Source organism: Taudactylus pleione, unplaced genomic scaffold, assembly GCF_031769625.1.
Source record: "Taudactylus pleione unplaced genomic scaffold, aTauple2 ptg000135l, whole genome shotgun sequence".
NCBI classification, from domain to species: domain Eukaryota; kingdom Metazoa; phylum Chordata; class Amphibia; order Anura; family Myobatrachidae; genus Taudactylus; species Taudactylus pleione.
In genome coordinates, this window is record NW_028284537.1 from 11031943 (window position 1) to 11046429 (window position 14487).

The 14487-nt window shown below is 40.0% G+C and overlaps 1 pseudogene; it reads left to right on the forward strand.

Moving 5' to 3' along the window:
• Window positions 1-13075, forward strand: part of LOC148523008 (uncharacterized) — a 153061-nt pseudogene extending 139986 nt beyond the window's left edge.
• The last annotated feature ends 1412 nt before the right edge of the window (window positions 13076-14487 follow it).

Here is a 14487-nt window from a genome sequence, read left to right on the forward strand (position 1 = left end):
AAACTATATGAGATAAAGTGATTGTTTCAGAGATATGTTCCTAAGCACACCAGACTTCCTGTCAGTAATATCACTGAAAGATGTCACAGTCAGCTTAGCGTAGGCGATAAATGCATAGCAAATAGCAGAATACTGTGCATCTCAAGCTCTATCAAGGTAAGGAAATGTTTACCTAAATTTGCAAATATTATAAGAAGCTACAGTAATTTCAATAAGGTAACATGTTTTAAGTCTAGTGGTGGAGAATTATCTAGGGAGGACATACACATATAATTGCTATTGGACACACCAAGGGGCTCATGCAGAGTTGAACGTAAGTCCATATGCGGAGCGATTCCTGTAAGTTTTCACACTGTGGAAGCTCCTATGCGCTCACAAGCGGGTCGATGTAGAGGCCCTGTGCACCCGCAGCGGCCGCACTGCGCGTGTGCGCAAGCCCCGGAGCGAGAAAGAAATTCTCTTGCTCCGGGGCTCACTACAAAAGGGGTGGCTGTCGATGGTGATCGACAGCTTGCCTTGTTTTCTAGGCGGGGCGGGGGGTTGTCTAGACAAACGGAGGCGTTCCCGACGGAACGCCTGCCGTTTGGGGCGGCCCCACTGACATCACTCATGATGTCAGTGGTGAGCTTCCGGCTCTAATAGAGCCGAAGCTCACTGGGGCTTGCGGTAGACGAGACCCTAAGGGTCTCGTCACAATCTCCGATGGTCGCGATGGTCTTGACCTTAATCCTGATGGTGGAAATCCCTTGCAGTTGCGATCGTGATAAGTCAGGCCCTCAGTGCAGAGTTCAGTAGGAAGTGAATGAAGGTACAGTAATTGGTATCACACTGCAGCCCCCTCTGAAGTCAATAAACATGACTGATTGGAGACAGATGAAAGTGAACAATAGCTTTGGACAACTAATGGCCAATTTCAGCTTTTTTTTTATTCCATATTTGAACCAATGGATCAATGTAATTTCTTTTTTAAGCTACAAACTAAGGGATGTAGGAAGCTCATCGTACATTACACACTCTTTACCCAAGTTCTACCAAATAGGTGCCGAGGAAACAGTAACTATTAGATATCTGGGTTAGGTCGCATTTTATTAATGGTCTCAAACAGTGACTTTTCTGCTACAAATGAATTAAAAGAGATCATGATTCATTCCCCACCTCCTAAACAATACACCATGTATATTCTCTTGAGATGGAGTCATTTGTGGGTGAGCCATATATATGTTTCTTTGAAAAATAATAATTTATTTTAGAGCGTTTCAGTTCTCCAGAAATCAGAATCCACCTGAATTTCGTGAATCTGGACAGATTCGAGTTGCGATTTCTGATCTCCTGAGGAGATCCAGATAAATCTAAGTCGTGGATCTGATCTACATACTAAGCCTTGGATGGAGATACAGTGGACGGAGATAAAGTACCAACCAACCAGCTCCTAACTGTCATTTTTTCAAACACAGCCTGTGACATGGCAGTTAGGAGCTGATTGGCTGGTACTTTATCTCCATCTGAATATCAGGTTTTGGGTTGCAAAAATTACATGATTTTAGTTTTTTCTTTTTTTTTTAATTCAATTTAAAAAAAAACAACAACCAGATTTTTAACCAAAACATTTGAGGGTGGTTTTGCAAAACCAAACCACGAAGATAAATCCAGATCCAAAACCAAAACACAGGGGTCAGCGCACATCTTTACTTGGTCCATATCACAGCAAAATAAATGTTCTAGTTATCTAGCCCGAACTTGTCGCAAGAAATCTCTGAGCTCAGCTGCACTGTGTGACTAGTATGCAGGCACAGGGATGGGTTAAATAATTCTATCCCTTGCACAACATGACATCGCACAGCTTCTCCTTATTATAACAATAAGCAGCGAAGCCATTATCTTGGTGGCAAGTAGTAGCAGGACTGTGCTTCTTGTGATGTATTGAGCTGCAGAAGAGGGGCGCACATTCTGCGCTCCGCTTCCACAGAGGGCTTCTAAATGATAAATTGTCATCATGAAACTGCTGGTCCTATTATTTTATTCTCCTCCAGATACTGTAAATAGGATTTGATAAAGTAATAGGGATTCTTTGAAGCAGCAATGTATTAGAATTATCAGGAAATAATGTGTAATCTCAGAAGCAGAGAAGACTCACAACATGAATTGGACCTAGAATATGACACGGTTTCTGTATAACAGTATTACATGGTGCTCTGTTTCAATCCATGCCTGGAATAAGGGCAGGGCATAGGTTATGATTATACAGGTAAACAAACTCGGTGGTACCTGTTTGGAATTAATTACAAATATTGGGCCTGATTCATTACGGATTGCAACTGCGAATGCAATTGCGATTACGCACGCAGTCTCACTGCAAAAGTATGCTAATTCATTGCAATCGCTATGTCATCGCAGCACTACACAGGGAAGCCCACCTTACCTTACACACATCCGAAATGTTTAGCAAGGCTGCAAAACCATCGGTAACATCGAGTGCCATCGCAGCCTTACGCACGCTCTGACCTTACTCAGGAAATGCTAACTTCATCGCACGCTAGGAGTACTCAGGCTGCGTATGGAATCGTAGTGGATAATTACTGCAAGCACATGCAACGGCATTCTGGAACACCTACGTTTTTCCGAACACCCCCCCCATCACCACCTACAAGTGGTACTTCCTGTCAATCACTCTGCGATCGGTCTGCGTAGTCACTGCGATGCATACGCATGCACAGATCACGTCAATCGGCCGATTGCTTGCGTAATCGCAGTTGCGATCCTTGCTGAATCAGGCCCATTGTCCGTTTACATTTAGACCAATTTAATAGTGCAAGTTTACATTTATCCTGTCATTTTTCAAACACAGGCCCGTATTCAATTCGAGGTGAAAAACCGAGATCCGCAAAAAGTATCGCCGATTGCGACTTTTCTCCAGGCGGAAACTAATCTCCGTATTCAATTGCAAACATTTTTCACGTACGCAAAAATGCAATGCAATAAATAGGTGGAGAAAAAAAGTGCAAAATCGCTATTTTGGGGTGCAAAGGTGGGGAAACCACTCAGCACCCTTGGGACAGCTCCCCAAAGGATAACTGCATAAAAAAAAAGAAAAAGAGAGGAACACCCCAAAAAAGCACTTTGAAAAAGGGGGTGAAAAAGTGCAAAGTGGGGGTACAAACATAAAAAGTAGTGAAATAGACTTTTGGGGGGTCTGCAAGTATGGGGGAGGTGTTTTTTTTCTATGTTTCCTTAAACTTCCCTTTAGCGACTTTTAAATATGCTTGCACCCATTTTCAAGTACCCCAAATTTGCCAGGAATACTTATTTTCTCCTAAAAAATACAGCTTAATGCCATTCTTCACCACTTGTGCAAAGACGCTAATTAGTAGCAATTGTGTGAACTTAAGATCCCCAAACTGTTTCATTAGGGCTAATCGGGCACTACTACATTGATCCCCAAAGTTACCACATCTTTTTGGGGGCTTCAGGCTGATTTCCTTGATTCTGACACCACTTTTCGCCTGTTCTGACATCGCATATCTCCGTTTTCGCGTCTTTTGGAATTGATAAGGGCGAATCACGGGTATGAGCACAATACATTTCCGCGGCTATAATACGCGATGTAGGCGAAAAGTCCGGCAGGCGAAAAAGTATCGTGGGTGCAAAACTAATTTAATGCGGGCCACAGCATGTAAAGTGACAGTTAGGAGCTGATTGGTTGGTAGTTTATCTCCATCCACTTTATCTCTCCCCAGGGCTTAGTACATAGACCCCATAGTTTGTGAAGTTCAGGCTGGGGGAAAAAATTGGAACCTGGGTCAAAATGTTTGTAAACTTGACCAAGACTAAATTTAAAAATTTTATTTTTGAACATTAAATAAAAATGGCTATACGTGAAAAATTTTTAGACTCTTCAAAGGTCTTTTTACACTTCTTTGTTTCTTTGGCATCAGTTAAAAATTTGTTAGTCGGTTTAATTAAAATAGATTTATTACAGATGTGTCCACATAGACTTATCCTCAAACAAGACTATTTGGGGTGCCACAGATTTTGTGATTTAGCTGGACTAAGCGCCCCGCCAGAGATATTTTCACAAAGTAAATACGTATCTTATACGCATTACTATTGCAATGAAAGTACAATGCAGGGGTACACTGAATACTGACACTGGCATTACATGTTCTTTTGTCTGTGACTTAGGGCCTGATTCAGCAAGGAACGCACAGATGTTGACGCACGCACCCGGCCGCTGCGAGAATATGCTAATGAATGCATACACACGCCAATCGCAGCAGAATAAGCAGATGCCCAACACTACATAATACCACCCACTTCTCTGTACTTGCGTCCTCTATACCTGGCAAGACAGTGGAAACATCGGTAACATCAAGAACCATCAGACCCATACACACAATAGTGGTTGACCTGACCTGACCCTCCCGCAGACATAGTGAGACTTCCTGTGTGCAACTAGACCTCAGGCTGCTTCCGCCGCCGCTGCAAGGGCTTAATTATGCACGCCCCTGAAACGCCATCCAAACGCACAGGCACGCCTGCGTTTGTCGGACCACTCCCCCGTCACCACCCACAAACGGCACTTCCTGTCATTAACTTGACCCCGGGCTGCAGACTCCCTGTGTATGCATACACCATCGCACTGGCCGGTTTGTGCACGCGCACTGCAATGCTTATGCATGCGCAGTGCAGAACCATCGATCGATTGCGTGCGTCCGCATCCGTGCGTTCCTTGCTGAATCGGACCCTCAGTCACTAATCTAGGAAAAAAAGAAAGAGACATAGGTCTGATACGAGTGACCCGCGCCATGCTTTGCACCATATATTGCTATGCTTAATCTGCATGTTTTTACCAATTCCTTTGTAATAAAAGTACTAATTTAGTGTTCCTAGCACACTGTAAGTACTTTGTATGTGGCTATAATGTGAAAAAGGTGCAAAGACACAAAAAATACAGGTAAAAGTATAAAAGTACAGGAGTCGCCACCTGTAGCGGAGTGTCTAAATTGCACCAAGCATCATCCTTTTGTCAAAGTCAAATAATTGGATATGACTGCTGTACAATTATTATCCGACAGTATAGTCGTCTATGGTCGGATGACTTGTTACAAGGACGCTACTTTGCGTTGCGCAATCCAATGCGCACAAATGCGAATCCATCACACACATACACAGACGCACATATGCAAATGCATATGTATAAAAGGGTTCCCTCACATTATAGTTAATAATCAGTGTTATTACGATGTAATATGTACTTAAACAAGATCTAAGGTTTAGAATACAGTGGACATATCATGTTTGGTATCATACTAAATCCCTGTTTATTTGCAGACATCCGTTTCTATCGGAGAAGGATTCGCATCTTACGTTCGCTAGTTATGTATTATAGGGAGTTAATGGTTAGAATGCTATGACTTGTATGCAGTGTCTGTAGCCAGTTTTAACTAGTTCTTCGGCGAAAAACTACACAAAGAAGCTGTTGGAAAACTGAGCCATTCCTCTGATGACACCTTATGAACTGACCAATGACCAGATTGACCAGATGCAAGAACCAATGAAAACATGCCAACTTGTCCCTTTGTTATCCTTGTAACCTGTACCATATATATGCTGTGTGCTGGTCTCAGTGTTCAGTCATTCTCCATTTTGGGTGACCGCAGGATTCAGGATTGAAGGACTGCATACTGGGACCAGTAGCGCATGCGTATGTATCGGCTTGTACTATTTTGAATTGCTTTTTATTTTAATTGTTAAATCTTTCCCTGTTTACATAAATAACTTTTTGTGCTTTGGACCCACAAGATTGGACTGGAAATTCTTTCTTAATACACATACTTGCAACTAATACGCGACTTGCAGCGCTAAATAGCGACTAGCGACTATTAGGAATCAATATATGGGGGCTCGGCCTTAAGGTCACGCTACCAGAAATTACTCAAAGCGACCGGATTTCGATTCCTCAACAAAGGGTGGACGCGTCACATATGGGTAAGAACGCAATCTGTTTAAAACCTGTTTTTGTACTCTGTGCTATGAAACCGAATATCCATTTTTGGGTGATCTAAGGAGCGCTGATTAGAATCCAGACACAAGAGAGAAAAGTCTTTCTTTTATTGTCACTTTGCGCTGCAATAGGCGATTCACTAATAGCGTATGCGTCTTCCCTGTATTACTGCCACATGTTTAAACAATCGTTGTAATAGATAGTCTTGTATGACTTGTTAAAAACCTCTGAATAGGTATTGCCACTAGGGAAAGCATTTTTATGGCCAGAAAACAAAGGTATATGAATGTGAACGTATGCTTGTGATGTGATAAGGGCAAAGAAAAACGGAAAAGGTTTTTTCTTCACTGTTGCTGAGAGACAGGAGAGACCCGGTAGGTGTCTGACGAGGCACAACTACTACCGAGTAGGTATACATAGCAGGTATACTGGTAGCAAAAACAGGGATTGCTGTTTTCGGCGAAAACCGGAAGGGGTTTTCGGCAGGAACACCCAATAGTAATCGCAAAGCTTATTGATAAGTTAGTATCTATAAGCATACGCACCGCATAGTTGCGTATGAAAACTGTGATTGTGACAAAGGGTTGTGCTGGAAGGCAAAAAACTTGCATAGGCTATTTTCTGCTCCTCATTGTGTAGAACTGGCAAAACACGCTTAGCGGTCGGTTGTGCACAGTGGGAAGAAGCTGAGAGACAAAGCTTGTGAATTTGTCCGGAAGGCTGAATAATTGCATAGACGATTTTTCTGCTCCTCATTGTGTAGAACTGGCAAAACACGCTTAGCGGTCGGTTGTGCACAGTGGGAGGAAGCTGAGAGACAAAGCTTGTGAATTTGTCCGGAAGGCAGAATAATTGCATAGGCTATTTTCTGCTCCTCATTGTGTAAAACTGAAAAAAATAAAAATACGCTTAGCGGTTGGTTTTGTACAGTGGGAGTAAGCTAGTGGACGCAGCTTGTGAATTTGTCCACCGTTGAAGTACCTAGCGAAAGAAGCGAAAGTGTTGTCCTAGATGGATGCTAAGCAGTCGCTAGGGATGGTTGAGGAGATGCTGCTTATGGATGGGCCTGCCGGTTTGGCAAGGTATATAATGAATGTGAACTATGGCGCGTATGCAACAGCGTACTGTGACATATGGGTCAAGATGACCAAAGAATGTATGAAACCCTTTCCCAAAGTTGGCAGTTTCGATTCGGAGGTATTGAATATGTTTAGTCAAATCTTTGAAGAAAAGAGTAAAGTATAATGATTGTTTAAAGTTATGGCAGCATGAGGGGAACACGTGGTAAGGTGGTGTATGCACGCCGCAAAGCAGCGTACCCACACAGCATGGCAGCATGCACACGCTGCAAAGTAGCTGTTCATGCTGCACGCCGCCAGGTAGCGTACCCACGCTATCACACCTCCGACCGCCCTATACGGTTGGAGGTAATAGTACAGCCGATACCAAAAAAAAATTTAACAAGTAACTTTATCCTGTTTTAAGGCATTTTTAAGGTAATGTTCCTGAAAAAGATAATGAACCCACTGTAAATTCAGCCATTGTCTGTGCTATTAACATGCAAGAAGTACCACGCAGGTAAGGAAGGGGAGTGGTCAGCAGCTGAAATTGTTGAGATGAGTGTAAAAAGTAATGGTTCAAATGTGTTGTCGATCAAAATAATTTTTTATCATGGCCATAAAGGGGCAATTATTAACATTTTAGATATTTAAGTAATTTTAAGTGTGTGCAAGCCTTAGTCATTGTGCATTGTGGAAAGATCAGGCGTCCTTGTTTACATTAAATATTGAGATTGGGATATGTTAATAAGAACAGGCTTTTCTTTGGTCTACCTGGAGGATTAGACAATAGATTAATTTGTTGTTGCAAGAGGTTCACTTTGATCAAGTCACACTTGGTAAAAATAGATCTCTTTATATAATGTCATGGCTGCATTGCCATGAGGCCCCACCATCCCATTCAAAGCAACACAAATCACCCAACACACACATGCACATACATGCACAAATAATTATTTTCTCTGATAGATTGCTCTCCACAATCTATCTCTAGACCAGTAGTCGGGCCGGAAGTGCAGGTGAATAATTAATATTCCCTTAAAATATACATACAGTATATCATATATCCCCCATACACACACGCGTGTACACTTCACACACATACAACCACGGTATATCACTCCATTTCACCCTGCAGCATATCTGCAGTGAAACATGTGCATTAAGGTCACATAATACCAATTGGCACATGAGAGAATTCATAATTAATCACAACAAACCCAAAAATGAATAATATTTTTTTCTTATAAATATTAATCCTTTATATATATTAAGCAAATGAAATGTAGAATTAGAAATTCATTTAGTGATGGTAAAAGTATTTTTCCTATTGCAGGTGTTTTCCAATGTGTTGTGTTCTGAGAATGTCACAAACATTACAATTGGCAAATTTTGTTATGAATAATCATGATTTATACAGGAGCTAGAATTCAGCACAAATATGAATCATGATTTGCATTTATTACTCTCCGTTGTTTTCAAATGTCTGGTTGTGCACAAAGGGTGGGGTTTATACACAATCTCAGAAAACAAGGATGTGTGTACTGAACCCACACATGGCTGCAATACAGAAGTTTTGAGGTATTTGTGCTGTAACATGATCTTGGTTTCCTGTGTAGAGTTTGTGTGTACTTACCTGTGTGCAGCTTGTATGTGCTGTGTATGAGAATTTTCTGTGTGGAGTTTGTATGTACATCTGAAAAATCCTTACAATACAGCAATTTATAGATTTATTTTAGGTTAAGAAATTCAATTATTGTGACAGATGTATAGGTAACACCGATGTGAAGCTTCGAATCGGGTGATGTATTGCTAAGCAGGGTGTGATGAAATTGGATCATATACTGTAGCAGGTTTGCAATGAGTCCTGTAATAATCATTATATATGTATTAGTAAGCAGAATGGTTGGAAGACTGAATCGTAAGTTGGCGAATTCTGTAATAAAGGTAAACCGGTCATGTGGTAAGGATATATGACTGCAGGAAATATGATTTTTTTAGACAGCGATATATGTTACATTATAGATATTAACAACAATGTGATATGTGTAACACTCAGAATGTTGGACATGGGATATTTCTTAGAAGTAGGGATATCATATGAAAAGCAGAAATAGGGAAATCTAGATTTGTCATCACTGTAGTAAATAAAGAGAGGTCCGTATGGTATTGTATACATGTGAACTATAATAGTATAGATATGTGTCCTGGAGTAAAGGATTCAAAATTCCCCTAGTGGTGGAAAGTAAGTATCGCAACCCCTGACCAAGTTGATAGGAAATTTGAAGATGGGTGTACAAGGTTTTTGTAAGATATTAGAAATATTTGTAGCTGAAAATACTATGTATATCCCATGAAGTACCGTATGTGAAATGACATCGGAACAGTTGTAAGTGGCAAGTGTTCATAAGAAATAGTTTTTAGAGATCCCCAGTGATTGTTAGTAACAGACACAAACATGATATTTTTTGTGTTTATAAATCCCTGTAAAATCTAGTTAAATTGTGATGTAGGTATTATGGATAACCAATGGTGGAGGTTTCACTCACCAGAACAGGGGGATTGACATAGATCATAAAAATATGCATATGATTATACTGTTTGAAATTGTTGCATTGACAATAACTCAGCGGAAAGTAAAAAAAATTTTCTCAAAAACACCGGTTGTAATTTTGCTGTTTTACCTCTTGTGGACAATAGGGTCACTCACAGGTCCTAGGAGAAGTAGTAGGTAAGGGAAATACACATCCATTTCCCAGCAGAGGTGGTAATGCCTGGAATTACTAAGGGTTTTCAATGAAAAATTATATTTAAGGTTGTTTTAAAATGGTCTTCTATTTAAACAGGTTCCATAGGATGATTTTCTGTTATTACTAAATGAATTGGGTATATCTATTAACAGTTTTGTATGTTTAGAATAGATAAGAATTAGTTACATATTGACATGCCTGTATTATGTAAACTAACATTTCTTCTATTTTCTCAGAACATAGGAATGCGGGTTAAAGTAGATTAAAGCACCCAAGACTTCTCTGATTCTCCTCAACAATTAATACACAGATTATTGTCAGGAAAAAAGGAGGGTGTTACATGGGTATTTGAAGGTTGGAAATTTTCAATTTCCCAGATTAGGGATATTTTCTTTCTTTGGAGATTCTCATCGAAAATGTTGTTTAACAGATCATTGGGAAGGCCCTTGCCAGGGGTTGATGACCAGTGCCACATCTTTGGGCGTAGCAGAAAGAGATACCTGAGTCCATTCCACTCACTGCAGAGGGGTCAACCACCCGAAGGAGGTACAGGGCAAAGTCGAGACAGACCTGTCGATTGCGAGTCTGTTCTGGGAGAACTAAAGACTGCAGGGAAACACCTAAACCAGAGACGGGTGCAGATTACTATTCCAGGAATGGAAGCAGAAATAAGGAAATCTAGATTTGTCATCAATGTAGTAAATAAAGAGAGGTCCGTATGGTATTGTAAACATGTAAACTATAATAGTATAGATATGTGTCCTGGAGTAAAGGATTCAAAATTCCCCTAGTGGTAGAAAGTAAGTATCGCAACCCCTGACCAAGTTCATAGGAAATTTGAAGATGGGTGTACAAGGTTTTTGTAAGATATTAGAAATATTTTGTAAGATATTAGAAATATTGTTTTTGTGTCTTTATTTTATTCCAGGGTTCTTCTCATCCTTATTTATTTTGGGATTTCCTATATCTGTGACAGAGGCCAATAGTGATGTCGATGGAGTGGAGTCGGAGAAGAGAGCGATAAAACAATCAGGGCAACCTATGGTCAAACTCAGTTTAGGAATTGTTAAGAGATCTGTTAGCCATGGAACTCTGAGACAGTGTGAGGGGTTATTGTCTGAGGAATATTGTATCTGTGAGTACTGTGGATCCCTAGTTGATGAGAAATGCATCCAACGGTGCCAGTCCAAGAGTCTGTACTTGGGTGGACATCCTTTAGAGGATTACCATTCCTTAGTGGGTAAGGTCTTAAACCAGACTGAATGTTGGGTGTGAACTCACATGCCTCAGGGACAACATAATGTAGGATTAGTACCATTCCCATTAAATTTTTCTTAGGTCCTTGAATTACGGAGAGGGAGGTCCATAGATGGGAAGTATAATGTTACCAGGTCCCCTAGTTTAAAGCTGCACAAATACTCCATAGATCGGTCTGTGCTGTGTCTGAACATTTCATACATAGAAAGACTGGAGAATTGGGAAGCAGACTTATTGGATCAGACAATGGCTCGCCACACCAGTAGTGATGAACCCCAGAGACGAGGACATAGGAACAAACTGAATGTGGTATCTATTGGAAAAGTTCCTATGGGTTATTGTAAAAATGTTATTAAGGCTGAAACTTGCCTTCAGCAGATGAGGACAATAGGCATAGGTAGTTTTGTTAAAACTTTATGTAATATACCATATGTCCTCCCAGATAATGTATACTATGTTTGTGGAAGAAGGGCATATTCTTGGGTATCTCTGAGTTTCAAGTGTTTATGTTTTATAGGTAAATTGGTCCCAGAGGCCATGACCCTTACACATGATGAAATGATTGGTATCCATAAAACCGCACCACCTCCATACATACACAAGCAGTATGAACATCGTGACAAAAGAAGTATGATCCCTGGTGAAGAACATATAGCCACACAGTTGATTAGTGAAACAACTGGCTTCCAAATTTTGGTAGCATTAGATCCCACCAGGATCACTCAGGGACCTTTACATTTTAGATATATCCAAGACCTGGCTAAATTAATAGACAATATCACCGAGATGTATGATGACACTTTCAGGTATACATGTAAGGAGCTACAGGCTTATAAAAATAAATTGGTACAACAAAGGCTAATGTTAATCTACCTGACAGCTATTACTGGTGGATATTGTGTGAGTTTGGCAACCCAATTTGGTGTCAAGTGCTGCACATACATCACCAATAATACTAATGACCCCAAAGAGGTGATAGACCGGAAAATGGATAAAATCCTACAACTGAAGTGGGAATTTCGGAAGGACCATAATATTTCCCTGTATGAGACTGAGGTAAACCCTGTCAAATGGTTCGCCGGTCTGGGAGAGTGGGTACAGGAAATGGTTGCTAGTATAGGTAAGCTCCTTATTCTTATACTTGTTGTCATTTTAGTAATTGGTTTATGTGTCAGATGTGTTCTTACTGTGGCAAAGGGTGGAAAATGTACCACCAAAGTAAACAGTGAAAACAAAATCATAATGGTGGTGAGTGGTGGTGGTATAGGTACTAAGGTTGATAAAGATCTGCATTACAATCCTGAAATTGAATGTGCCATCAGATAATAACATGTGAATAGGCTTGGTCATGTATAATAAAAAGTATTGTAAATGTTCCATTAAAACATCATAGATAATGTAGTCTCAATTCCCCCAAACTTCCTTTATAGGTTCGATGAGGTCCCACATCTTACCAATGGTCCCCTATAGATCCGCTGAGTGCGTGTAAGGGTTGTTTTACCCTTTCTTGAAGTGCATTATTGACGGTTCAATGACCGAATTGTGTCATACTGCACAGAACATGTAGGTAATAATTTATTATGCATGACTAAGTAGGTTAAGAATAGAATGTGATAGTTTTAAGTTTGCTGTCTATGGGTGGACTGTCAAAGTCAAATAATTGGATATGATCGCTGTACAATTATTATCCGACAGTATAGTCGTCTATGGTCAGATGACTTGTTACAAGGACGCTACTTTGTGTCGCACAATCCAATGCGCACAAATGCGAATCCATCACACATATACACAGACGCACATATGCGAACGCATATGTATAAAAGGGTTCCCTCGCATTATAGTTAATAACCAGTGTTATTACGATGTAATATGTACTTAAACAAGATCTAAGGTTTAGAATACAGTGGACATGTCATGTTTGGTATCATACTAAATCCCTGTTTATTTGCAGACATCCGTTTCTATCGGTGAAGGATTCACATCTTGCGTTTGCTAGTTATGGATTATAGGGAGTTATTGGTTAGAATGCTATGACTTGTATGCAGTGTCTGTAGCCAGTTTTAACTAGTTCTTCAGCAGGAAACTACACAAAGAAGCTGTTGGAAAACTAAGCCATACCTCTGATGACACCTTATGAACTGACCAATGACCAGATGCAAGAACCAATGAAAACATGCTAACTTGTCCCTTTGTTATCCTTGTAACCTGTACCATATATATGCTGTGTGCTGGTCTCAGTGTTCAGTCATTCTCCATTTTGGGTGACTGCAGGATTCAGCATTGAAGGACTGCATACTGGGACCAGTAGCGCATGTGTATGTATCGGCTTGTACTATTTTTAATTGCTTTTTATTTTAATTGTTAAATCTTTCTCTGTTTACATAAATAACTTTTTGTGCTTTGGACCCACAAGATTGGACTGGAAAGCAATTCTTTCTTAAGCTACTTGCAGCGCTAAATAGCGACTATTAGGAATCAATACTTTGCACAAGATGCTTGGATAAAGGTGAAAATTGAGCCAAAGTTTTTAAACCCACCAAATAAATTTTAGCAGCCACAGTCTAGGATACAGTTGCAAAAAAAGTCCTGGTGACTTAATATATCGGATATCTACTCTGCTGCTGGTATAAGCAGAAACTTCGGCAGATGGAAAGGGCAATCCGGAGGTGAGGTAGGTAACATCCTTCTAACTCAATGTGTTACGATCTGATAATCTTTTTCAAATGCAGACTATGCATTTGTGGATGTTATAAACCTCTATTTATGCTGCTATTATTTTATATGTTATTGTAATCCTGTGTTTTTTTTATTATAGTATAAATAATTGTTTTATAATGAAGGTATTATACCAGATGTCTTCCATTTTTTCTTTTCTATAATCACTGGAAAAAGTCTTGATGATTCCGTGTGGTAGCTTTAAAGATCTTATCGAAAGATCCTTTTACATGTGATTACTGTAAGCATGATCAGTGTAGTATTCATATCTATTTTATTGGCGATTTCCACACAAACCTCAGTCATTGATACTTTAAACAATAGAATTAATTTTTTTGGATACATTAGAGTGTTATGTTTATGTAAACTTACTACACTATACAAATTACATTTTGTCATTTCTTTTTTGTGAATATTAGGTGTACAGGTAGGAAAGTGAGGGGCATTTGCCCACTGTCATGATTCTGGTGGGACAGGCCTTATTTAAGTTACTGCCACTATCAGTCATCACTTTTTCCACATTGCAAGGATTGTTGGGCGGTATCTCCCACTTCACATTGCTCTGTTTGTGAAAGGATTCATGCCCCAGGCCTACACAGAACACATAATATGTGATCACTCCTATAAGCAATGGAGGGGAGGGCCTATATATACTATACAAGTTATAAAAGTCAGCACCAACCCTGAAAGACCAACTATATAAATG